The 24,551-nt window shown below is 43.4% G+C and overlaps 1 protein-coding gene across 1 annotated transcript in view; it reads right to left on the reverse strand.

Annotated features, from left to right (window-relative positions):
• Positions 1-15,016, reverse strand: part of LOC106592038 (adhesion G protein-coupled receptor B2) — a 468,281-nt gene extending 453,265 nt beyond the window's left edge. The window contains 1 exon segment of the mRNA XM_045694922.2: positions 14,300-15,016. The gene's annotated coding sequence lies outside the window, so the exon portion shown is untranslated.
• Between the last annotated feature and the right edge of the window lie 9,535 nt (positions 15,017-24,551).

Genomic DNA, 24,551 nt, shown 5'->3' on the forward strand with positions numbered 1-24,551 from the left:
AGCGGACTGTCGTGCCTTTTACTGAGGAGTGGCTTCCTTCTGGCCACTCTACCATAAAGGCCTGATTGGTGGAGTGCTGCAGAGATGGTTGTACTTCTGGAAGTATCTCCCATCTCCACAGAGGAACTCCGGAGCTCTGTCAGAGTGACCATTTAGTTCTTGGTCACCTTCCTGACCAAGGCCCTTCTCCCCCGATTGCTCAGTTTTGCCACTGTGTTCTTGGGGATCTTCAATGCTGCAGACATGTTTTGATACCCTTCCCCAGATCTGTGCCTCGACACAATCCTATCTCGGATCTCTACGGACAATTCCTTCGACCTCATGGCTTGGTTTTTGCTCTGTTAACTAAGGTCCCACAGTTAACTCACAGAGTGACCATCTTGGTCACCTCCCTGACCAAAGCCATTCTCCCCCGATTGATCAGTATGGCCGGGCGGCCAGCTCAAGGAATGGTCTTGGTAGTTCCAACTTTTTCCAATTAAGAATGATGGAGGCTACTGGGTATTTTGTGTAGATTGATGAGGATTTTATTTTATTTAACATAACAAAACATGGAAAAGGTCAAGGGGTCTGAATACTTTCCGAATGCACTGTAAACACACACACACAGAATGCACATAAAACACACACACACACACACACACACACACACACACACACACACACACACACACACACACACACACACACACACACACACACACACACACACAGAGATTCACAAAAATAAATTCACTGAAAACACACACATACACACACACACACACACATATACTGTGTCAAACACAGACATGCACCTGGAAGAGCGGCCCTCTGCACTACCAAGTTGACATCACATGTGTAGATCTGAATCATAACACTGCCTGAGAGATAACACTGCCTGAGAGATAACACTGCCTGATAGATAACACTGCCTGATAGATATCGCTGCCTGATAGATATCGCTGCCTGAGAGATAACACTGCCTGAGAGATAACACTGCCTGAGAGATAACACTGCCTGAGAGATATCGCTGCCTGATAGATATCACTGCCTGATAGATATCACTGCCTGATAGATATCACTGCCTGATAGATATCCTGTTAGGGCTAGGGGGCAGTATTGACACGGCCGGATAAAAAACGTACCCGATTTAATCTGGTTACTACTCCTGCCCAGTAACTAGAATATGCATATAATTATTGGCTTTGGATAGAAAACACCCTAAAGTTTCTAAAACTGTTTGAATGGTGTGTGTGAGTATAACAGAACTCATATGGCAGGCAAAAACCTGAGAAGATTCCTTACAGGAGGTGCCCTCTCTGACAAGATCTTGTTCTTCTTGTCTCTGTTTATTGAAGACTGAGGATCTTTGCTGTAACGTGACACTTCCTACGGCTCCCATAGGCTCTCAGAGCCCGGGAAAAAGCTGAATGATATCGAGGCAGCCCCAGGCTGAAACACATTATCGCGTTTGGATAGTGGCCGGTCAGAGTACTCTGAGACTCAGGCTCGTGCACGAGGGCACGAGATGCTTTTATTTTCTCTCTCTTTGTACGTATACACGCTTTCCCGGTCGGAATATTATCGCTTTTTTACGAGAAAAATGGCATAAAAATTGATTTTAAACAGCGGTTGACATGCTTCGAAGTACGGTAATGGAATATTTAGAATTTTTTTGTCACGAAATGCGCCGTGCTCGTCACCCTTATTTACCCTTTCGGATAGTGTCTCGAACGCACGAACAAAACGCTGCTATTTGGATATAACAATGGATTATTTGGGACCAAACCAACATTTGTTATTGAAGTAGAAGTCCTGGGAGTGCATTCTGACGAAGAACAGCAAAGGTAATAACATTTTTCTTATAGTAAATCTGACTTTGGTGAGTGCTAAACTTGCTGGGTGTCTAAATAGCTAGCCCTGTGATGCCGGGCTATCTACTGAGAATATTGCAAAATGTGCTTTCACCGAAAAGCTATTTTAAAATCGGACATAGCGAGTGCATAGAGGAGTTCTGTATCTATAATTCTTAAAATAATTGTTATGTTTTTTGTGAACGTTTATCGTGAGTAATTTAGTAAATTCACCGGCAGTGTTCGGTGGGAATGCTAGTCACATGCTAGTCACATGCTAATGTAAAAAGCTGGTTTTTGATATAAATATGAACTTGATTGAACATAACATGAATGTATTGTATAACATAATGTCCTAGGGTTGTCATCTGATGAAGATCATCAAAGGTTAGTGCTGCATTTAGCTGTGGTTTGGGTTTATGTGACATTATATGCTAGCTTGAAAAATGGGTGTCTGATTATTTCTGGCTGGGTACTCTGCTGACATAATCTAATGTTTTGCTTTCGTTGTAAAGCCTTTTTGAAATCGGACAGTGTGGTTAGATTAACGAGAGTCTTGTCTTTAAAATGGTGTAAAATAGTCATATGTTTGAAAAATTGAAGTTTTTGCATTTTTTAGGTATTTGAATATCGCGCCACGGGATTACACTGGCTGTTGAGTAGGTGGGACGCAAACGATAGCCCAGAGAGGATATCACACCGTGGAATTTTATTTGATAGAGCTTGTCTGGTCGGAGGCTCAGATTAAATGTCTTAGAGTCAAACCAAAAAGGAAATGGAGAAAGGAAGAGTAAGAGAGAGGGATGGATAGTGAGAGAGTGCATTGTTTGTGTGCAATCGAGCCTGTGTGTGTGTCTCTCTCTCTCCCCGGGTGTGTGTGTGTGTCTCTCTCTCTTGGGGTGTGTGTGTGTGTGTGTGTGTGTGTGTGTGTGTGTGTGTGTGTGTGTGTGTGTGTGTGTGTGTGTGTGTGTGTGTGTGTGTGTCTCGTTGGTCATCTTTGCTACAGTATAAACCAGCTCTAACACACAGAATCAATACAATCTGGAATGTTTTACTCCGCTGCCCTCTCTGTGGGTTGGATATAATGAAAAATATGTCATACCTTCTCTATCAAACACACATACACAAACATGAACATACAGGCGTGCACAGGCCTGTGCAAGCGAGCGAGCATGCACAAACACACATACAAACACACCAATCTGTGCTGGTACAAGTCCTTAAGGTTTCAAAGGATGACGACAGGAGTTGACGGCAATAAACTGGTTAGGGACTTCTGAATACTGGACACTAGAGGTCGACCAATTAATCGGAATGGCCGATTAATTAGGGCCGATTTCAAGTTTTCATAACAATCGGTAATCGGTATTTTTGGCCACCGATTTGTCAATTGAAAAAAAAAAAATGTTACACCTTTATTTAACAAGGCAAGTCAGATTAAGAACACATTCTTATTTTCAATGACGGCCTAGGAACGGGGGTTAACTGCCTTGTTCAGGGGGGATTCGTTTTTGCAACCTTCCGGTTACTAGTCCAACGCTCTAACTACCTGCCTTACATTGCACTCTACGAGGAGCCTGCATGGCAGGCTGACTACCTGTTACGCCAGGGCAGCAAGAAGCCAAGGTAAGTTGCTAGCTAGCATTAAACATATCTTATAAAAAACTATCAATCTTAACATAATCACTAGTTAACTACACATGGTTGATGATATTACTAGTTTATCTAACGTGTCCTGCGTTGCATATAATCGATGCGGTGCCTGTTAATTTATCATTGAATCATAGCCTACTTCGCCACACGGGTGTTGATTTAAGCACTGTCGTTGCACCAATGTACCTAACCATAAACATCAATGCCTTTCTTTAAAATCAATAAACAAGTATATATTTTTAAACCTGCATATTTAGTTAATATTTCCTGCTAACATGAAATTGTGTCACATCTCTAGCGTTCATTGCACGCAGAGTCAGGGTATATGCAACAGTTTGGGCCGCCTGGCTCGTTGCGAACTAATTTGCCAGAATTTGACGTACTTATGACATAACATTAAAGGTTGGGCAATGTAACAGGAATATTTAGACTTAGGGATGCCACCCATTAGATAAAATACGGAACGGTTCCGTATTTCACTGACAGGAAAGACGTTTTGTTTTCGAGATTGTCACGGGTATCGTCGGTGAAGGAGGACCAAAATGCAGCAGGACTGTGTTTGTTCATTTTGAACATTTATTAAATCAAAACGAACACAAAAACAACAAACAAGAGAACGAACGATCCACTGACAGTCTGGCAAGGCACAAGGCTAAACACAGAACAATTTCCCACAAACACACAGACAAACACACCCAACTAATATAGGACTTCCAATCAAAGGCAACACCACACAGCTGCCTTCAATTGGAAGTCCACCCCCAATTAACTCCACATAGAAACACACTTACTAGACTCCACATAGAAATACATAAACATAGACCATAAACCAAAAACCCGGAAATACTAAATCAAACACCCTTTTACCAAAACACCACCCCGGACACATAAAACAAATACCCTCTGCCACGTCCTGACCAAACTACAATAACAATTAACCCTTATACTGGCCAGGACGTGACAGAGATGATAGTTTCCGGATTCGACAATATTAATGACCTAAGGCTCGTATTTCTGTGTGTTATTATGTTATAATTAAGTCTATGATTTGATATAGCAGTCTGACTGAGCGATGGTAGGCAGCAGTAGGCTCGTAAGCATTCATTCAAAACAGCACTTTCATGCGTTTTGCCAGCAGCCCTTCGCAATGCATTGCGCTGTTTATGACTTCAAGCCTATCAACTCCCAATATGAGGCTGGCGTAACCGATGTGAAATGGCTAGCTAGTTAGCCGGGTGCGTGCTAATAGCGTTTCAAACGTCACTCGCTCTGAGACTTGGAGTGGTTGTTCCCCTTGCTCTGCATGGGTAACGCTGCTTCGAGGGTGGCTGGTGTTGATGTGTTCCTGGTTCAAGCCCAGGTAGGAGCGACGAGAGGGACGGAAGCTATACTGTTACACTGGCAATACTAAAGTGCCTATAAGAACATCCAATAGTCAAAGGTATATGAAATACAAATCGTATAGAGAGAAATAGTCCTATAATTCCTATAATAACTACAACCTAAAACTTCTTATCTGGGAATATTGAAGACTCATGTAAAAAAGGAACCACCAGCTTTCATATGTTCTCATGTTCTGAGCAAGGAAATTAAACGTTAGCTTTTTTACATGGCACATATTGCACTTTTACTTTCTTCTCCAACACTTTGTTTTTGCATTATTTAAACCAAATTGAACATGTTTCATTATTTATTTGAGGCTAAATTGATTTTATTGATGTATTATATTAAGTTAAAATAAGTGTTCATTCAGTATTGTTGTAATTGTCATTATTACAAATAAATAAAAAAATTGGCCAATTAATCGGTATCGGCTTTTTTTGGGTCCCCCAATAATCGGTATCGGTATCGGCGTTGAAAAATCATAATCAGTCGACTTCTACTGGACACACACGTATACACATAATTAGACACACCGCTGGGTTAGGAACAGACTAACACACAGCTGGGTTAGGAACAGACCAACACACCGCTGGGTTAGGAACAGACCAACACACCGCTGGGTTAGGAACAGACTAACACACCGCTGGGTTAGGAACAGACTAACACACCGCTGGGTTAGGAACAGACTAACACACCGCTGGGTTAGGAACAGACCAACACACCGCTGGGTTAGGAACAGACCAACACACCGCTGGGTTAGGAACAGACTAACACACCGCTGGGTTAGGAACAGACCAACACACCGCTGGGTTAGGAACAGACCAACACACCGCTGGGTTAGGAACAGACTAACACACCGCTGGGTTAGGAACAGACTAACACACCGCTGGGTTAGGAACAGACCAACACACCGCTGGGTTAGGAACAGACTAACACACCGCTGGGTTAGGAACAGACCAACACACCGCTGGGTTAGGAACAGACTAACACACCGCTGGGTTAGGAACAGACTAACACACCGCTGGGTTAGGAACAGACCAACACACCGCTGGGTTAGGAACAGACCAACACACCGCTGGGTTAGGAACAGACTAACACACCGCTGGGTTAGGAACAGACTAACACACCGCTGGGTTAGGAACAGACTAACACACCGCTGGGTTAGAAACAGACTAACACACCGCTGGGTTAGGAACAGACCAACACACCGCTGGGTTAGGAACAGACCAACACACCGCTGGGTTAGGAACAGACCAACACACCGCTGGGTTAGGAACAGACCAACACACCGCTGGGTTAGGAACAGACCAACACACCGCTGGGTTAGGAACAGACTAACACACCGCTGGGTTAGGAACAGACCAACACACTGCTGGGTTAGGAACAGACCAACACACCGCTGGGTTAGGAACAGACTAACACACCGCTGGGTTAGGAACAGACCAACACACCACGTGAACAATACGAATCAGAAATGTGCATTATCACAGCAATTCTTGGCAATTCATTTGTTTTGTTTATTTTTCCCCCTTATCTATTCCCAAGGAGGCCCATCCTTTGAGTTTTTTGCCAAAAGGCTTAATTAATTGCAGAAGCAGGTCTGGGGCTCTAGTTGTGCTCTTGCTAGCTTCACTCTGCCCTCACCCCCACCCAGGCCCAGTCATGCTTGAAGAGCGCCCCAAACCAAGATGACACCCACAGCAAATATTGACAGAGTCACCCCGGGACTAGCCAAGTGAAATCCGCCCCGGTGACAGAGGCATCTGTTGCTCTAAATGCAGCATGGCAACAGAGGGAGAGTCCTCTCCGCCGTGCTTACGTAATGTAACATACAGCGAGCCGAGCACATGCATACACAATCTCTCTCTCTCTCTGTATATATATATATATATATATATATATATATATATATATATATATATATATACAGTAAAAATCCCCTGTCTTAGGTCAGTTAGGATCACCACTTTATTTTAAGAATGTGAAATGTCAGAATAATAGTAGAGAGAATTATTTATTTCAGCTTTTATTTCTTTCATCACATTCCCAGTGGGTCAGAAGTTTACATACATGCAATTAGTATTTTGTAAAATTGGATTTAAATAGTTTAAATTGGATCAAACGTTTCGGGTAGCCTTCCACAAGCTTCCCACAATAAGTTGGGTGAATTTTGGCCCATTCCACCTGAAAGCTAGTGTAACTGTGTCAGGTTTGTAGGCCTCCTTGCTCCCACGTGCTTTTTCAGGTCTGCCCAAAAATTGTCTATGGGATTGAGGTCAGGGCTTTGTGATGGCCACTCCAATACCTTGACTTTGTTGTCCTCAAGCCATTTTGCCATAACTTTGGAAGTATGCTTGTGGTTATTGTCCATTTGGAAGACCCATTTGCGACCAAGCTTTAACTTCCTGACTGATGTCTTGAGATGTTGCTTCAATATATCCACATAATTGTTCTACCTCATGATGCCATCTATTTTGTGAAGTGCACCAGTTCATCCTGCAGCAAAGCACCCCCACAACATGATGTTGCCACCCCCATGCTTCACGGTTGGGATGGTGTTCCTCAGCTTGCAAGCATCCCCCTTTTTCCTCCAAACATAACGATGGTCATTATGGCAAAACAGTTTTATTTTTGTTTCATCAGACCAGAGGACATTTCTCCAAAAAGTACGATGTTTGTCCCCATGTGCAGTTGCAAACCGTTGTCTGGATTTTTTAAGGTGGTTTTGGAGCAGTGGCTTCTTCCTTGCTGAGCAGCCTTTCAGCTTATGTCGATATAGGACTTGTTTTACTGTGGCTATAGATATTTTTGTACCTGTTTTCTCCAGCATCTTCACAAGGTCCTTTGCTGTTGTTCTGGGATTGATTTGCACTTTTCGCACCAAAGTAAATTAATCTCTAGGAGACAGAACACGTCTCCTTCCTGAGCGGTATGATGGCTGCGTGATCCCATGGTGTTTATACTTGCGTACTATTGTTTGTACAGAAGAATGTGGTACCTTCAGGCGTTTGGAAATTACTCCCAAGGATGAACCAGCCTTGTGGAGGTCTACAATTTTTTTCTGAGGTCTTGGCTGATTTCTTTAGACTTTCCAATGATTTCAAGCAAAGAGGCACTGAGTTTGAAGGTAGGCCTTGAAATACATCCACAGGTACACCTCCAATTGACTCAAATAACGTCAATTAGCCTATCAGAAGCTTCTAAAGCCATGACATAATTTTCTGGAATTTTCCGAGCTGTTTAAAGGCACTGTCAACTTAGTGTATGTGAACTTCTGACCCACTGGAATTGTGATACAGTGAAATAATCTGTCTGTAAACAATTGTTGCGAAAATTACTTGTGTCATGCACAAAGTAGATGTCCTAACCGACTTGCCAAGACTATAGTTTGTTAACAAGAAATGTGTGGAGTGGTTGAAAAACAAGTTTTAATGACTCCAACCTAAGTGTAATGTTAACTTCCGACTTCAACTGTATATATATATATATATATATATATATATATATATATATATATATATATATATATATGTATATATTTGTATCTATCTCTCTCTCCCTAGCTCTCTCGATCTGTCTGTCTCCCTGTCTGTCTCCCTGTCTGTCTGTCTGTCTCCCTGTCTCCCTGTCTGTCTGTCTGTCTGTCTGTCTGTCTGTCTGTCTGTCTGTCTGTCTGTCTGTCTGTCTGTCTGTCTGTCTGTCTGTCTGTCTGTCTGTCTGTCTGTCTGTCTGTCTGTCTGTCTGTCTGTCTGTCTCTCTCTTTCAATCTCTAACTCTCTCTCTTTCTCTCTCTGTCTCCCCCTTCTCCCTCTCTGATTCCTCCTCCCTATCTCCCTCTCTCCCTCCATCTCCCTCCCTTCTCTTCCCTCTCCGTCTCTCTGTTTGAGGAAGTGGTAGTGGTGCTATACTGTAGTGTGTTCTGATGTGAGGGGATCTGACAGAGGAGCCTGTAGATGTGATTATGAGTCTGTTAAGCTTGTTGGTCAGTGTGTGTTGCTCAGTAGGACCCAGCCAGCCAACCAGATCACTTCTGACAGCCCTGTCAAGAAAGAATTTAAATATCAGCCTTAACACAGCAGAGAGAGAGCTCAGACTCAAACACACACACACGTACACATACAGGTACACATACCAATACAACTACGTGCACACACACAAAGACACACATACACAGACACACACTTTTAAGGAGGTTGGGATGGAGTATGGAGGGACATGGATAGGTTAAGGAGGGTGGGATGTAGTATGGAGGGAGATGGAGAGTTTAACAACGGTGGGATGGAGTATGGAGGGAGATGGAGCGGTTAAGGAGGGTGGGATGGAGTATGGAGGGACATGGATAGGTTAACCTGTTGGGTCTAGGGGGCAGCATTTGCACGTCTGGATAAAAAAAATGTACCCGATTTAATCTGGTTACTAATCCTACACAGTAACTAGAATATGCATATACTTATTATATATGGATAGAAAACACTCTAAAGTTTCTAAAACTGTTTGAATGGTGTCTGTGAGTATAACAGAACTCATTTGGCAGGCAAAACCCTGAGACATTTTCTGACAGGAAGTGGATACCTGATGTGTTGTATTGACTTTAAACCTATCCCATTGAAAAACACAGGGGCTTAGGAATATTTTGGCACTTCCTATTGCTTCCACTAGATGTCACCAGCCTTTACAAAGTGTTTTGAGTCTTCTGGAGGGAGATCTGACCGAACAAGAGCCATGGAACGATGATGTCCCATTAGACACCTGGCGCGCGAGTTCATGTTGGGTACCCTCGTTCCAATACGTTATAAAAGAGTATGCATTCGTCCACCTTGAATATTATTCATGTTCTGGTTAAAAAAGGCCCTAATGATTTATGCTATACAACGTTTGACATGTTTGAACGAACGGAAATATATTTTTTCCCCTCGTTCATGACGAGAAGTCCGGCTGGCTTACATCATGTGCTAACGTGACGGAGATTTTTGGACATAAATGATGAGCTTTTTTGAACAAAACTACATTCGTTATGGACCTGTGATACCTGGAAGTGACATCTGATGAAGAGAATCAAAGGTAATGGATTATTTACATAGTATTTTCGATTTTAGATCTCCCCAACATGACGTCTAGTCTGTATCGCAACGCGTATTTTTCTGGGCGCAGTGCTCAGATTATTGCAAAGTGTGATTTCCCAGTAAGGTTATTTTTAAATCTGGCAAGTTGATTGCGTTCAAGAGATGTAAATCTATAATTCTTTAAATGACAATATAATATTTTACCAATGTTTTCTAATTTTAATTATTTAATTTGTGACGCTGACTTGACTGCCGGTTATTGGAGGGAAACGATTTCCTCAACATCAATGCCATAGTAAAACGCTGTTTTTGGATATAAATATGAACTTGATAGAACTAAAAATGCATGCATTGTCTAACATAATGTCCTAGGAGTGTCATCTGATGGAGATTGTAAAAGGTTAGTGCATCATTTTAGCTGGTTTTATGGTTTTGGTGACCCTGTCTTTGACTTGACAAAACATTACACACAACTCTTGTAAATGTACTGTCCTAACATACTCTAAATTTATGCTTTCGCCGTAAAACCTTTTTGAAATCGTAAAACGTGGTTAGATTAAGGAGATGTTTATCTTTCAAATGGTGTAAAATAGTTGTATTTTTGAAAAATTGGAATTTTGACATTTATTTGGATTCAAATTTGCCGCTCTTGAAATGCACCTGCTGTTGATGGAGTGCACCACGGGTGGCACGCTAGCGTCCCACCTAGCCCCAAGAGGTTAAGGAGGGTGGGATGGAGTATGGAGGGAAATGGAGAGGTTAAGGAGGGTGGGATGGAGTATGGAGGGAGATGGAGAGGTTAAGGAGGGTGGGATGGAGTATGGAGGGAAATGGAGAGGTTAAGGAGGGTGGGATGGAGTATGGAGGGAGATGGAGCGGTTAAGAAGGGTGGGATGGATTATGGAGGGAAATGGATAGGTTAAGGAGGGTGGGATGGAGTATGGAGGGAAATGGAGAGGTTAAGGAGGGTGGGATGGAGTAAGGAGGGAGATGGAGCAGTTAAGGAGGGTGGGATGGAGTATGGAGGGAGATGGAGAGGTTAAGGAGGGTGGTATGAAGTATGGAGGGAGATGGAGAGGTTAAGGAGGGTGGGATGGAGTATGGAGGGAGATGGAGAGGTTAAGGAGGGTGTGAGGGAGTATGGAGGGAAATGGAGAGGTTAAGGAGGGTGGGATGGAGTATGGAGGGAAATGGAGAGGTTAAGGAGAGTGGGATGGAGTATGGAGGGAGATGGAGAGGTTAAGGAGGGTGGGATGGAGTATGGAGGGAGATGGAGCGGTTAAGGAGGGTGTGAGGGAGTATGGAGGGGGAGGAAAATAGGGATATACAGGTTAGATAGAGGAATGGAGAAAGAGAGAGATTTGGAGGAGCTAGAGAGAAGTGAATATGAGGACGATGAAACCATGGCGGGATAGAAGAGGACGTGTGGAGAGAGATTAAGATGAAGAAAGAGAAGAGAGTACATGAGGAATGGAAAGATCCAGGCGAAAGATAGAGGAGGGAGATGATGGTGGAACAATGGCCTGGCCAGGGTGCACTGATCCAGGGAAGACCAAGCTGTTGCCTGGCCCATGGTCCATATGCACCACATACACACACACACACACACACACACACACACACACACACACACACACACACACATGCACACTCACAGTGTGAGACACATGCAGAAAAACTGAGTGCTCACACACAGGAGGAGTGAAGGAAGGCCAACAACTTTATTCCCTGGACACCAAGGCATGGAAACAGTCCTTCAAACCCTCATACCCCTCCAGGTTTTCACAGGCGTGCACCACAGGCGTGTGTGTGTGTGTGTGTGTGTGTGTGTGTGTGTGTGTGTGTGTGTGAGTGAGTGTGAGTGTGAGTGTGCGAGAGAGAGAGAGAGAGAGAGAGAGAGAGAGAGAGAGAGAGAGAGAGAGAGAGAGAGAGAGAGAGAGAGAGGGAAAGAGAGAGAGAGAGGGGGAAGAGAGAGAAAGAAAGAGATAGAGAGTGACAGAAAGAGAGAGACAGACAGTGAGAGAGAGAGGAGAGAAAGACAGAGAAAGACAAAGACAGAGAGAGGGAGAGAGAGAGAGAGAGAGAGGGGGAAGAGAGAGAAAGAAAGAGCGAGAGTGACAGAAAGAGAGAGGCTGAGAGAGAAAGAGAGAGAAACAGAGAGAGAGGAGAGAGGGGAGATGGAGAGTCTGTGTGTAGTGTGTAATTCTGAGATACTTTACATTAATGAGTTTTACATCTGCCATACTATAATCAGAGTAATATCCTAAACAGCTGTTCAGATATTAATCCATGATTCAAAGGTTGTGATTCTGAATCTCTCTCTCTCTCTCTCTCTCTCTCTCTCTCTCTCTCTCTCTCTCATCTCTCCTCTCTCTCTCTCTCTCTCTCTCTCTCCTCTCTCATCTCTCTCCTCTCCTCTCTCTCTCCTCTCCTCTCTCTCTCTCTCTCTCTCTCTCTCTCTCTCTGATTGAGACGGTGCATCATCATTAAGGTGAATCCATCTCATGCATCATGTTAACCAGATTGTCCTCTACCGTCAACACGTGGTTTAAACCGGAGCGCTCCCCTTTCTGATGCTCCCATCACCCCTTTGGTAATATCCGCCATCCTGGTGCTGCATCCCCATTAAGAGGGGTCACGGCACCGCGAGCACCATTAGCACTGAGACCAGGGAGTGAGACGGGATTTGTCACTATTCACATTCAGGAGTTACGTCATAGAATCCCACATTCTAACCATAACCAAAAGAAAACTAAAATCTGACTTTAGATTGTTTTTAAATCCATGTCTTATGGTTTGCAAGACAGTGGATATTATATTCACATATGTCATGTCATGTTGTTTTGACTTGAATAAATGAGGTTGAGCCAAGTCTTGTGTTTACATTATATTATTCAACGGATGTGATGAAAACCAATGGGAAATTGTATTCAGGCAGAGCGCATGTGGAGGAAACGCAAGACGAGGCACGCTCAACAGATGGCCGGGGGAGAGCGAGCGCTCGGAGGCTCCTCACGCGGCCACCGACGCGTCCCGTTTGTCAGCACCGTTCAGCGTCACGAGAGCCACCTGTTTGCGTTGGTAACGGCAAACAACGCACCTGGGGGACCGGCGCAAAGATACACTGTAAAACTTTTCCCTGGACATTTACAGCATTATACTGGTACCAGTGTTGCCAACTTAATACTGTAATTACACTTTTCAGCAGAGATGCTGTAATGTATTTTAAAGTACCATTTCCCTTACTGTAAAACATATTACAGCATCCCTGCTGAAAATGTACAGGGATGCTGTAATGTTTTAGAGTATTGAGAATAGTACTGTCAAATACTGTATGCAACATTTTCTCTATGCTCCCATGGTAGAATTGCAGGAAATGAACATAAAAAATGAAATTTCTCTCTTCACCTTCAAGAGGGGTGTCACTAAAATGTTTTGCCACGAGGTGGGGCCCCCCCCCCCCCAACCAAATCTCGCATAGCCCCCCCCCCCCCCCCCCCAACCCCTTGTGCCCGAGCCCCACAGTTTGGAGACCAGTGGTCTAGTCTAGTCTACTGTGACGGATATTCATGAAATCATTCAGTCCAATAACGACCCCCCCAATGGACCGGAGACATGACACTTCCCTCATTAGCATTCCACAAGAGAATGGACTCACTCAAACACACACGTGTACGGGCGCGAGGGAGAGAAGACATACACACACACAGAGAAAAAATAAAACCTATTCTTATTTTTAGCTAGGAAATGTGTCTATTGAACACACGTTGGTGTACATGAAGTGTGAAAAGACAACCCCTGAGTCGCGGAGGAGAAGGCTTGCTGTGATTCCCAACCCATCTCTAAAGCATGGAATAGGATCCCTTGCCTACACCACTAAGGTTGACGAGAGCGAGTCTGTGTGCATTTCGACACTGCGCAAAGTTACATGTCTGACTGAATAGGTTGAGAGGCAAACGTCAATAGAACACCACTGGCACGAAAACCAGGATTAGAGAGACCAGTACCACATGTCGTGTTGGGCCACAGAAACATTATTTAACGTATTGTGATTTTGCGTGACCGGTACTCTGGTTCAGGTTCACAGCACACAAGTCATGAGCTATATCCCCGCGACTGACTGCAGATGCACTTGCTGGATAAAAGGTCGCCTGCCAACTTTGGACCAATTCTACCATGCTACTGATTAACGTTAAAACAAGGTATTCAACACAAAATAAATTATTCACACATTCACACACGATTTCTACCAGGGACACTTTCAAAAGCTTGTCCGTGTCAATATCTTAAAGCCTACGCACACAACTAAGCTGTCATATACAGCATAGTGTTTACTAAACACACATATTCGATATGGATTCTTACCTGATCGATGTCAGCAGTAGTTATTCGATGCAACGGATATTTCCCGATCGGTTTCGTAGATGCAAATGAAGTTTTCCATCCATGGCACGTCTCAGTTGGGGAGAGAGTATATCATTCACACGAGCAGCGCAGCATCTTCTCTCCACAAATCTTCACTCCGAGCTCTCCTCCAAAACCGATTAATACAAAAATAAGAAATTGGGAAAGAAGGAAAAGACGACATAAATAATAAAACACCATAGATAAAACAAAAAATATGCCAACGGAAAAAATACACTAAAAAACACAATCCCAACGAATAAAAAGAGAGTAAAATGCCGTTGAAAAATGAAGGTCCAATTTTTTTCACAAACTGTCGAAGTGGCGTTTGATAAATCCAAGCCGTATCTCCATGGTCTCATGTAAACACACTGTAGGCTATTCCAAACCGAGCAGAGAATGCGCTCACTAGCCGCAGCAGAACTGGATAACGCGTTTTTTTCTTCCTCTCGTGGTGCTCAAAATTCCGAGTCCTCCTCTGCTATCATAGCTCCTCTTCCGAAGCTGAAAACCACTCTGAAAAACCTCCTCTCCTTATCTCTTCCACTGCCTCCCCTTCCGTTATTCGCCTTGGCTGAGTGTAAATGGGTCTGTCTCTCCACTAGCTCTCGCCTGCACTGGCATCCGCGATATCCACAGGCAGCGGCTCACAGTCGGCATCTGGCTCCTCGCAGTCGCTTCAGCAGTGGAGGACGGAGATGCGCGGTCCCATCTCTCTCTCTTGTTAGCCGGGGACCCGGCAGGCGCGCACCCTGTTGCTGACGTCAACTCGGCGCAAAGGTTCCAAATACAGCATATGAAAAAAGTTTCATTACCGTAGTGTACTACTCACGCATTGACAGGCGAAATAGCATACTATTTATATCAGCATCCCCTTTAAGTTTAGTTTTTTTCTACGTTCTGTTATAGCCTCCTCTCCAAAAAACAACAACACGGAAATGCACTATTCCACCTGCCCTCCTTAAACCAGTTGGTGACTCATCTCTAAGCCTCATTTATTTAATATTCCAGTCTTTTCCTGAATGGAAATGCTTTGTTAAATGCGTCATATCGACCGTTTTGGAATGGGTCAAAAGACATGCCAAACTGAGCTTCCGTTTCGGAGCATAGCTATTATCAGAGAACCTTTTCATGACCATGCAGAGCTCCCAGCAGACCGCCGAGGTTAGTCATGTGCTGATCTAGGACCAGGTTCCCCCCCACCCTCAGGGCCATATAAACTTATTCATTGTTATCTAAAAGGTGAAACTGTTCCTAGATCAGCAATCTGAGAAGTTGTATGAATATGCGTCCAGGGGCATAACATAAAATGTTCAAACCATTGCAGATACAATATTGCTTCTTACTTTCTCAGGTTCTTTTTTCTTATTTTTATTTCTCGTGTGTTTTTGTTCTACCTTCTGTTATTTTTTAGTGCTACATTAAAATGGATTACTGCATTTTTGGGTTTGGAGCTTGTAAGAATGGAATTTCACAGTACTTGTGCACATGGCATTAACACTTGAAACTTGAAAATATACATTTTTACTTTTTTAAACGCCCCATTTTAGAGAGATTACATAAACTTCCCCATTCTAGAGATAATACATGAGTGTCCCCATTCTAGAGATATTACATAAGCTTCCCCATTCTAGAGATTTTACATAAGCTTCCCCATTTCAGAGATTTTACATAAGCTTCCCCATTCTAGAGATATTACATATATGCTTCCCCATTCCAGAGATATTACATAAGATTCCCCATTCTAGAGATATTACATAGGCTTCCACATTCTAGAGGTATTACATAAGCTTCCCCATTCTAGAGGCATTACATAAGCTTTCCCATTCCAGAGATATTACATATACTTCACTATTCTAGAGCAATTACATAAGCTTCCACATTTTAGAGATATTACATAAGCTTCCCCATTATAGAGATACTACATAACCTTCCCCATTTTAGAGATATTACATAAGCTTCCCTATTCAAGAGATATAAAATATATGCTTCCCTGTTCTAGAGATATTACACATGCTTCCACATTCTAGAGATATTAAATAAGCTTCCCCATTCTAGAGATATTACATAAGCTTCCCCACTATAGAAATAATAGATACACTTCCATATTCTAGAGATTTTACATACACTTCCCCATTCTACAGATATTTTACAAGCTACCCCATTTTAGAGATATTGCATACACTTCCCCATTCTACAGATTTAAAATAAGCTTCCCCGTTCTAGATATATTATATACACTTCCCCATTATATATATATTACATAAAATTACCCATTCAAGAGATATTACATAAGCTTCCCCATTCTAGAGATTTTACATAAGCTTCCAATTTTAGAGACATTACATGATCTTCCCCAATCTAGAGATATTACATATACAGTTTCCCATTCTAGAGATAATACATAAGCGTCCTCATTCTACAGATATTACATAAGATACCCCATTTTAGAGAGATTACATAAGCTTCCCCATTCTAGAGATAATAAATAAGCTTCCCAATTATAGAGATATTAAATAGGCTTCCCCATTATAGAGATATTACACAAGCTTCCCCATTCTAGAGATATTACATAAGCTTCCCCATTCTAGAGATATTACATAAGCTTCCCCATTTTAGAGATATTACGTAAGCTTCCCCTTTCTAGAGATTTTACATAAGCTTCCTCATTCTAGATATATTACATAAGCTTCCCCATTCTAGATATATTACATAAGCTTCCCAATTCTTGATATACTACATACACTTCCACATTATAGAGATATTACATAAACTTCCCCCATTCTAGAGATATTACATTCACTTTCCCCATTATAGAAATATTACATAAGCTTCCCCATTCCAGAGATTTTAAATAAGCTTACTTTTTTAGAGATATTACATAAACTTCCCCATTTTAGAGATGTTAGATATACGGTTCCCCATTTTAGAGATATGACATAAGCTTCCCCATTATAGAGATATTACATACACTTCTCCATTGTAGAGATATTACATACATTTCCCCCATTATATAAATATTACGTAAGCTTCCCATTTCTAGAGATATTACATAAGCCTCCCCAGTCTAGAGTTATTACATAAGCTTCCACATTTTAGAGATATTAGAGAAGCTTCCCCCTTCTAGAGATATCACATATACTCTTCCCCATTGTAGAAATTGTAGAAAAAGAGAAAATCAGGACAGAAGAAAAAGGATATCAAAGTGAAACAGTTCTCTAAAGACACAGGAGACAATAATACAAGAAATAACACTTCTGTAGCTTGTCAACTATGTGTCTGTCTATCCCTGTTCTCTCCTCTCTGCACAGGCCATACAAACGCTTCACACCGCGTGGCCGTTGCCACTCTAACCTGGTGGTCCCAGCGCGCACGACCCACGTGGAGTTCCAGGTCTCCGGCAGCCTCTGGAACTGCCGGTCTGCAGCCAACAAGGCTGAGTTCATCTCAGCCTATGCTACCCTCCAGTCCCTAGACTTCCTGGCGCTGACGGAAACATGGATTACCACAGATAACACTGCTACTCCTACTGCTCTCTCTTCGTCTGCCCACGTGTTCTCGCATACCCCTAGAGCATCGAGCCAGCGGGGTGGTGGCACTGGAATCCTCATCTCTCCCAAGTGGACATTCTCGCTTTCTCCCCTGACCCATCTGTCTATCTCCTCATTTGAATTCCATGCTGTCACAGTTACCAGCCCTTTCAAGCTTAACATCCTTATCATTTATCGCCCTCCAGGTTCCCTTGGAGAGTTCATCAATGAGCTTGACGCCTTGATAAGTTCCTTTCCTGAGGATGGCTCACCTCTCACAGTTCTGGGTGACTTTAACCTCCCCACGTCTGCCTTTGACTCATTCCTCTCTGCCTCCTTCTTTCCACTCCTCTCCTCTTTTGACCTCACCCTCTCACCTTCCCCCCCTACTCACAACGCAGGCAATACGCTTGACCTCATCTTTACTAGATGCTGTTCTTCCACTAATCTCATTGCAACTCCCCTCCAAATCTCCGACCACTACCTTGTATCCTTTTCCCTCTTGCTCTCATCCAACACTTCTCACTCTGCCCCTACTCGGATGGTATTGCGCCGTCCCAACCTTCGCTCTCTCTCTCCCGCTACTCTCTCCTCTTCCATCCTATCATCTCTTCCCTCTGCTCAAACCTTCTCCAACCTATCTCCTGATTCTGCCTCCTCAACCCTCCTCTCCTCCCTTTCTGCATCCTTTGATTTTCTCTGTCCCCTATCCTCCAGGCCGGCTCGGTCCTCCCCTCCTGCTCCGTGGCTCGACGACTCACTACGAGCTCACAGAACAAGGCTCCGGGCAGCCGAGCGGAAATGGAGGAAAACTCGCCTCCCTGCGGACCTGGCATCCTTTCACTCACTCCTCTCTACATTCTCCTCTTCTGTCTCTGCTGCTAAAGCCACTTTCTACCACTCTAAATTCCAAGCATCTGCCTCTAACCCTAGGAAGCTCTTTGCTACCTTCTCCTCCCTCCTGAATCCTCCTCCCCCTCCCCCCCCTCCTCCCTCTCTGCGGATGACTTCGTCAACCATTTTGAAAAGAAGGTTGACGATATCCGATCCTCGTTTGCTAAGTCAAACGACACCGCTGGTCCTGCTCACACTGCCCTACCCTGTGCTTTGACCTCTTTCTCCCCTCTCTCTCCAGATGAAATCTCGCGTCTTGTGACGGCCGGCCGCCCAACAACCTGCCCACTTGACCCTATCCCCTCCTCTCTTCTCCAGACCATTTCCGGAGACCTTCTCCCCTTCCTCACCTCGCTCATCAACTTATCCTTGACCGCTGGCTACGTCCCTTCCGTCTTCAAGAGAGCGAGAGTTGCACCCCTTCTGAAAAAACCTACACTCAATCCCTCCGATGTCAACAACTACAGACCAGTATCCCTTCTTTCTTTTCTCTCCAAAACTCTTGAACGTGCCGTCCTTGGCCAGCTCTCCTGCTATCTCTCTCAGAATGACCTTCTTGATCCTAATCAGTCAGGTTTCAAGACTGGGCATTCAACTGAGACTGCTCTTCTCTGTGTCACGGAGGCTCTCCGCACTGCTAAAGCTAACTCTCTCTCCTCTGCTCTCATCCTTCTAGACCTATCTGCTGCCTTTGATACTGTGAACCATCAGATCCTCCTCTCCACCCTCTCCGAGTTGGGCATCTCCGGCGCGGCCCACGCTTGGATTGCATCCTACCTGACAGGTCGCTCCTACCAGGTGGCGTGGCGAGAATCTGTCTCCTCACCATGCGCTCTCACCACTGGTGTCCCCCAGGGCTCTGTTCTAGGCCCTCTCCTATTTCTCGCTATACACCAAGTCACTTGGCTCTGTCATATCCTCACATGGTCTCTCCTATCATTGCTATGCAGACGACACACAATTAATCTTCTCCTTTCCCCCTTCTGATAACCAGGCGGCGAATCGCATCTCTGCATGTCTGTCAGACATATCAGTGTGGATGACGGATCACCAGCTCAAGCTGAACCTCGGCAAGACGGAGCTGCTCTTCCTCCCGGGGAAGGACTGCCCCTTCCATGATCTCGCCATCACGGTTGACAACTCCCTTGTGTCCTCCTCCCAGAGTGCTAAGAACCTTGGCGTGATCCTGGACAACACCCTGTCGTTCTCCACTAACATCAAGGCGGTGACCCGATCCTGTAGGTTCATGCTCTACAACATTCGCAGAGTACGACCCTGCCTCACACAGGAAGCGGCGCAGGTCCTAATCCAGGCACTTGTCATCTCCCGTCTGGATTACTGCAACTCGCTGTTGGCTGGGCTCCCTGCCTGTGCCATTAAACCCCTACAACTCATCCAGAACGCCGCAGCCCGTCTGGTGTTCAACCTTCCCAAGTTCTCTCACGTCACCCCGCTCCTCCGCTCTCTCCACTGGCTTCCAGTTGAAGCTCGCATCCGCTACAAGACCATGGTGATTGCCTACGGAGCTGTGAAGGGAACGGCACCTCCATACCTTCAGGCTCTGATCAGGCCCTACTCCCAAACAAGGGCACTGCGTTCATCCACCACTGGCCTGCTGGCCCCCCTACCTCTGAGGAAGCACAGTTCCCGCTCAGCCCAGTCAAAACTGTTCGCTGCTCTGGCACCCCAATGGTGGAACAAGCTCCCTCACGACGCCAGGACAGCGGAGTCAATCACCACCTTCCGGAGACACCTGAAACCCCACCTCTTTAAGGAATACCTAGGATAGGATAAAGTAATCCTTCTAACCCCCCCCCCCCCCCTTAAAAGATTTAGATGCACTATTGTAAAGTGGTTGTTCCACTGGATATCATAAGGTGAATGCACCATTTTGTAAGTCGCTCTGGATAAGAGCGTCTGCTAAATGACTTAAATGTAATGTAAATGTAGAAATATTACATATGCTTCCCCATTCTACAGTTATTACAAAAGCTTCCCCAATTTAGAGATATTACATACGCTTCCCATTCTCCAGATATTACATAAGCTTCCCCATTTTACAGATTTTACATAAGCTTCACCATATTTGACCGAAGGTGAAACATAATTTAATTTCCCTGAACAATTTCCTGTCAACTCAGCAGTCTGAGCAATCCAGTCCCCCCCCCCCCCTCCAGCCTCCAAAAATAAAACATGCATTTATATATATCCAGACTTGGGCTTGATTTTGCTCATTGTTGTTGAATATTTTATGACTCCGCATTTGCAGCTCACAGCTCGCAAGCTGCAATGCTCAGGGACTGGGAGAGCGTCGGCTATTCATACCGTAGAGGTATCAGGTTTGAGGTACAGAGGTTTGTTCATTAAAGTGAGACACTGTTTAAAGGCACAATCTTGGATTTAAACAACAACAAAGTGGACACCCTGCTACAATTTTGTTAAACAGCTGAGGGATGGGGCCGGATAACTGCAACCACTCTCAAATTCATGGACAGAGCTACAATATATGGATGCAAGGATTTACCATCCATCAATCAAAATGATAGTTTTAATAATGTTTGAGTCAAACAAGTACTAATGGGGGTTAGACAGTTGATTCTAATGTCATGAAGCATTCATAAATTATATATTACTAATTTAAAAGTCCAAAAATGGATGCTCCAATCCCAGATTGCCCCTTTAAGGACTTGCTTAAGCATCAGGAGTCAGAGAAGGAGAAGGAGAGTTAATACCGGTGGTGAGATGACAGTTATAGTACCCTTGTGAAATAATGATGAAATGTAATGGCACTTCCTTCATATTTAGATGAAAACAAAAATAAAGTTTTAAACTCTAGGGAGGACAGGGGTGGGGCTGGTTCTCACAATGGTTGGTTTTAATAAGTAAAACGTTGATGGTGCTGTGATTTGATTTGGATGTAGAAATATGTGTATTACTTTACATAGATAAATTCTGTTAGTATGTCCTTGTCGCAAAACTTTGAGTTGAAGACAACTTTTGTGTGTCCATGGCCAAAATCACTTGATCAAATGATCATTGTATAAATTAGACAAGGTTGTAACAGTTTACTGCCTTTTCCGGAAAACAAATCCATTGACAGTTGATTAGTCTGTTAATTTGTACCGAACATTATCAAAAAATAAATACATTCTGAAAGCACCATAGTCTAATCCAAAAAGGCGCTGTACCATTCTTGATGATAAATTATGTGCATTGTCCTTCAAGACAGTATTATTCCCACTGCATTCTGGAGCTAGACACATGTACAACACAAAACATCCGTCTGCCTTGCCAGCCAGACATACTGTGCATAGCAGTCCACAACATCGGCAGAAAGACAGAGTGAAGCATGTCATTGGAATCGCGTCATGTTGTACAACCGTCTTGGCAGAGACTGAGTAATCTCATTGTTGAGAATACGAATGTTTCCACTCAGCTGTATGATGTAAACGTTGGCAGGTGCCCCCACAATAACGCACAGTAGAGTAAATTTACAGATGGAATGTCAACGAAACAATGCCGTGACCCTGCTCTTAGTATGCACAATACGACCGTGGGATCATGATATCCAACATCCTGTTTTCCAACATCCTGTTTTCCAACATCCTGTTTTCCAACAACCTGATTTCCAACATCCTGTTTTCCAACATCCTGTTTTCCAACATCCTGTTTTCCAACAACCTGATTTCCAACAACCTGACTTCCAACATCCTGATTTCCAACATCCTGATTTCCAACAACCTGATTTCCAACATCCTGATTTCCAACAACCTGACTTCCAACATCCTGTTTTCCAAAGACTGGCAGAGGACCTGGCCAGATAGATAACAAAGGAAGCAAAGAGAGAAGGAAGCACAAGGAAGGGTGAGTTGAAATACAGAATGACAGGAGGGGGTAAACAAATGCTACAATTGATCTGGGGCCCTATGAGGTTATTATCCCTATAGACTATTTCAGGGCCATGGTGAGCTCCTTGGCTATCTGAATGGGATAGGGAGTTCCCACGTGCCTGGACATTTATGAGACAACTCAGCAGTGTTGTTACACACACACATACACACATACTCACACACACACACACACACACACACACACACACACACACACACACACACACACACACACACACACACACACACACACACACACACACACTCACTCAGACACACACACAGACACACACAGGGTTCCTATATCTTATTTCAGCACCATGGAGAGCTCTGCGATGAAGGCAGAATGGGACACTAGCCCCCTGTGCCTAGGATATTACAAGGGCTATTCAATTATCCCACATGGGAATTTGGTCTGTCTATCTAAATATCTGTACAGCAGTGGAGGCCGGTGGGTGGAGCTATAGGAGGAGCTGCTCATTGTAATGGCTGGAATGGAATTAACGGAACAGTATCAAACACATAAAACATATGGAAACCACGTTTGACTGTATTCCTTTAATTCCATTCCAGGCATTACAATTAGCCCCTCCTATAGCGCATGCCACCAGCCTCCACTGCTGTACAGTATCTATCAGTCTTCCTTTGTGACATGATCCAGTGCAAAGCTAGGTCAAGCTTTATGTTGTCCATTCAGCACTGTATGTAAACCTCACAAAACAAGTTAATGGGCTAGTGTGACCGTTGGCCCACATCTGGGGTAGAAGGGGTTTTATAGTGGCTAAATCCTAAGGGGAACATGGTTTGAATACATGCAGCAATGCTGAGTTCTAGGTGAAATCTCAGTCCTTAAAGATTAATTAAACTGATAAAAACTGCTCTAAAACTGGGCTGTTTCCATTAATCAGCAGCCCAGTAATTTTATCTTTATTCTCTGTAATTTAAAAGTTCTGCCATGGTGTTCTATTCCCACCTCTATATACGTACATTAATTTACCAGGTCCTAATTGGCTCTTGAACAATAGCTTGTTTGATTCACTCACTGTTTGAGGCAGCAGGCAATAATAGGACAGGGTTAGTTGTGAAGCTGGCGAGTGGAACTTCAAAACATGTTTCCCATATTTTCAGATGCTCTTTTTTGTTTAGCACCTCTAAAACTTTGGACTGGTACTTTTTATATTCTTTAGAATATACGTGTGAGTACATGTTGAACTATTGTTTTCGAATTTTCACAGGACACCATTCATTGTAGCCTGAGCACAGACCGCCATACCGCTTTTCACTGATAGTTTCTGGCCATCTTAATGTTTTGTTCTACTTGTTGGTGACAACACACAAGATAAACACTAAAAACACTAACAAATCTAACAACACTAACACCACTAACACTTACAACAAAAACAACACTAACAACACCAAATACACAAACAACACTCTAACAACATTACCAACAATAAAAACAATATCAAATCTATAAACTATAACAACAATAACAATTCTAACAACTCTAACAACTCGAACAACAATAACAACTCTAAAACCTCTAACACTAACAACAATATAAACAGTAACAACTCTAACAACAATAACAACTCTAAAACCTCTAACACTAACAACAATATAAACAGTAACAACTCGAACATCAATAACAACTCTAAAACCTCTAACACTAACAACAATATAAACAGTAACAACTCTAACAACAATAACAACTCTAAAACCTCTAACACTAACAACAATATAAACAGTAACAACTCTAACAACAATAACAACTCTAAAACCTCTAACACTAACAACAATATAAACAGTAACAACTCGAACATCAATAACAACTCTAAAACCTCTAACACTAACAACAATATAAACAGTAACAACTCTAACAACAATAACAACTCTAAA

The sequence above is a fragment of the Salmo salar genome, chromosome 14 (genome assembly GCF_965601325.2).
Source record: "Salmo salar chromosome 14, fSalSal1, whole genome shotgun sequence".
NCBI lineage: Eukaryota > Metazoa > Chordata > Actinopteri > Salmoniformes > Salmonidae > Salmo > Salmo salar.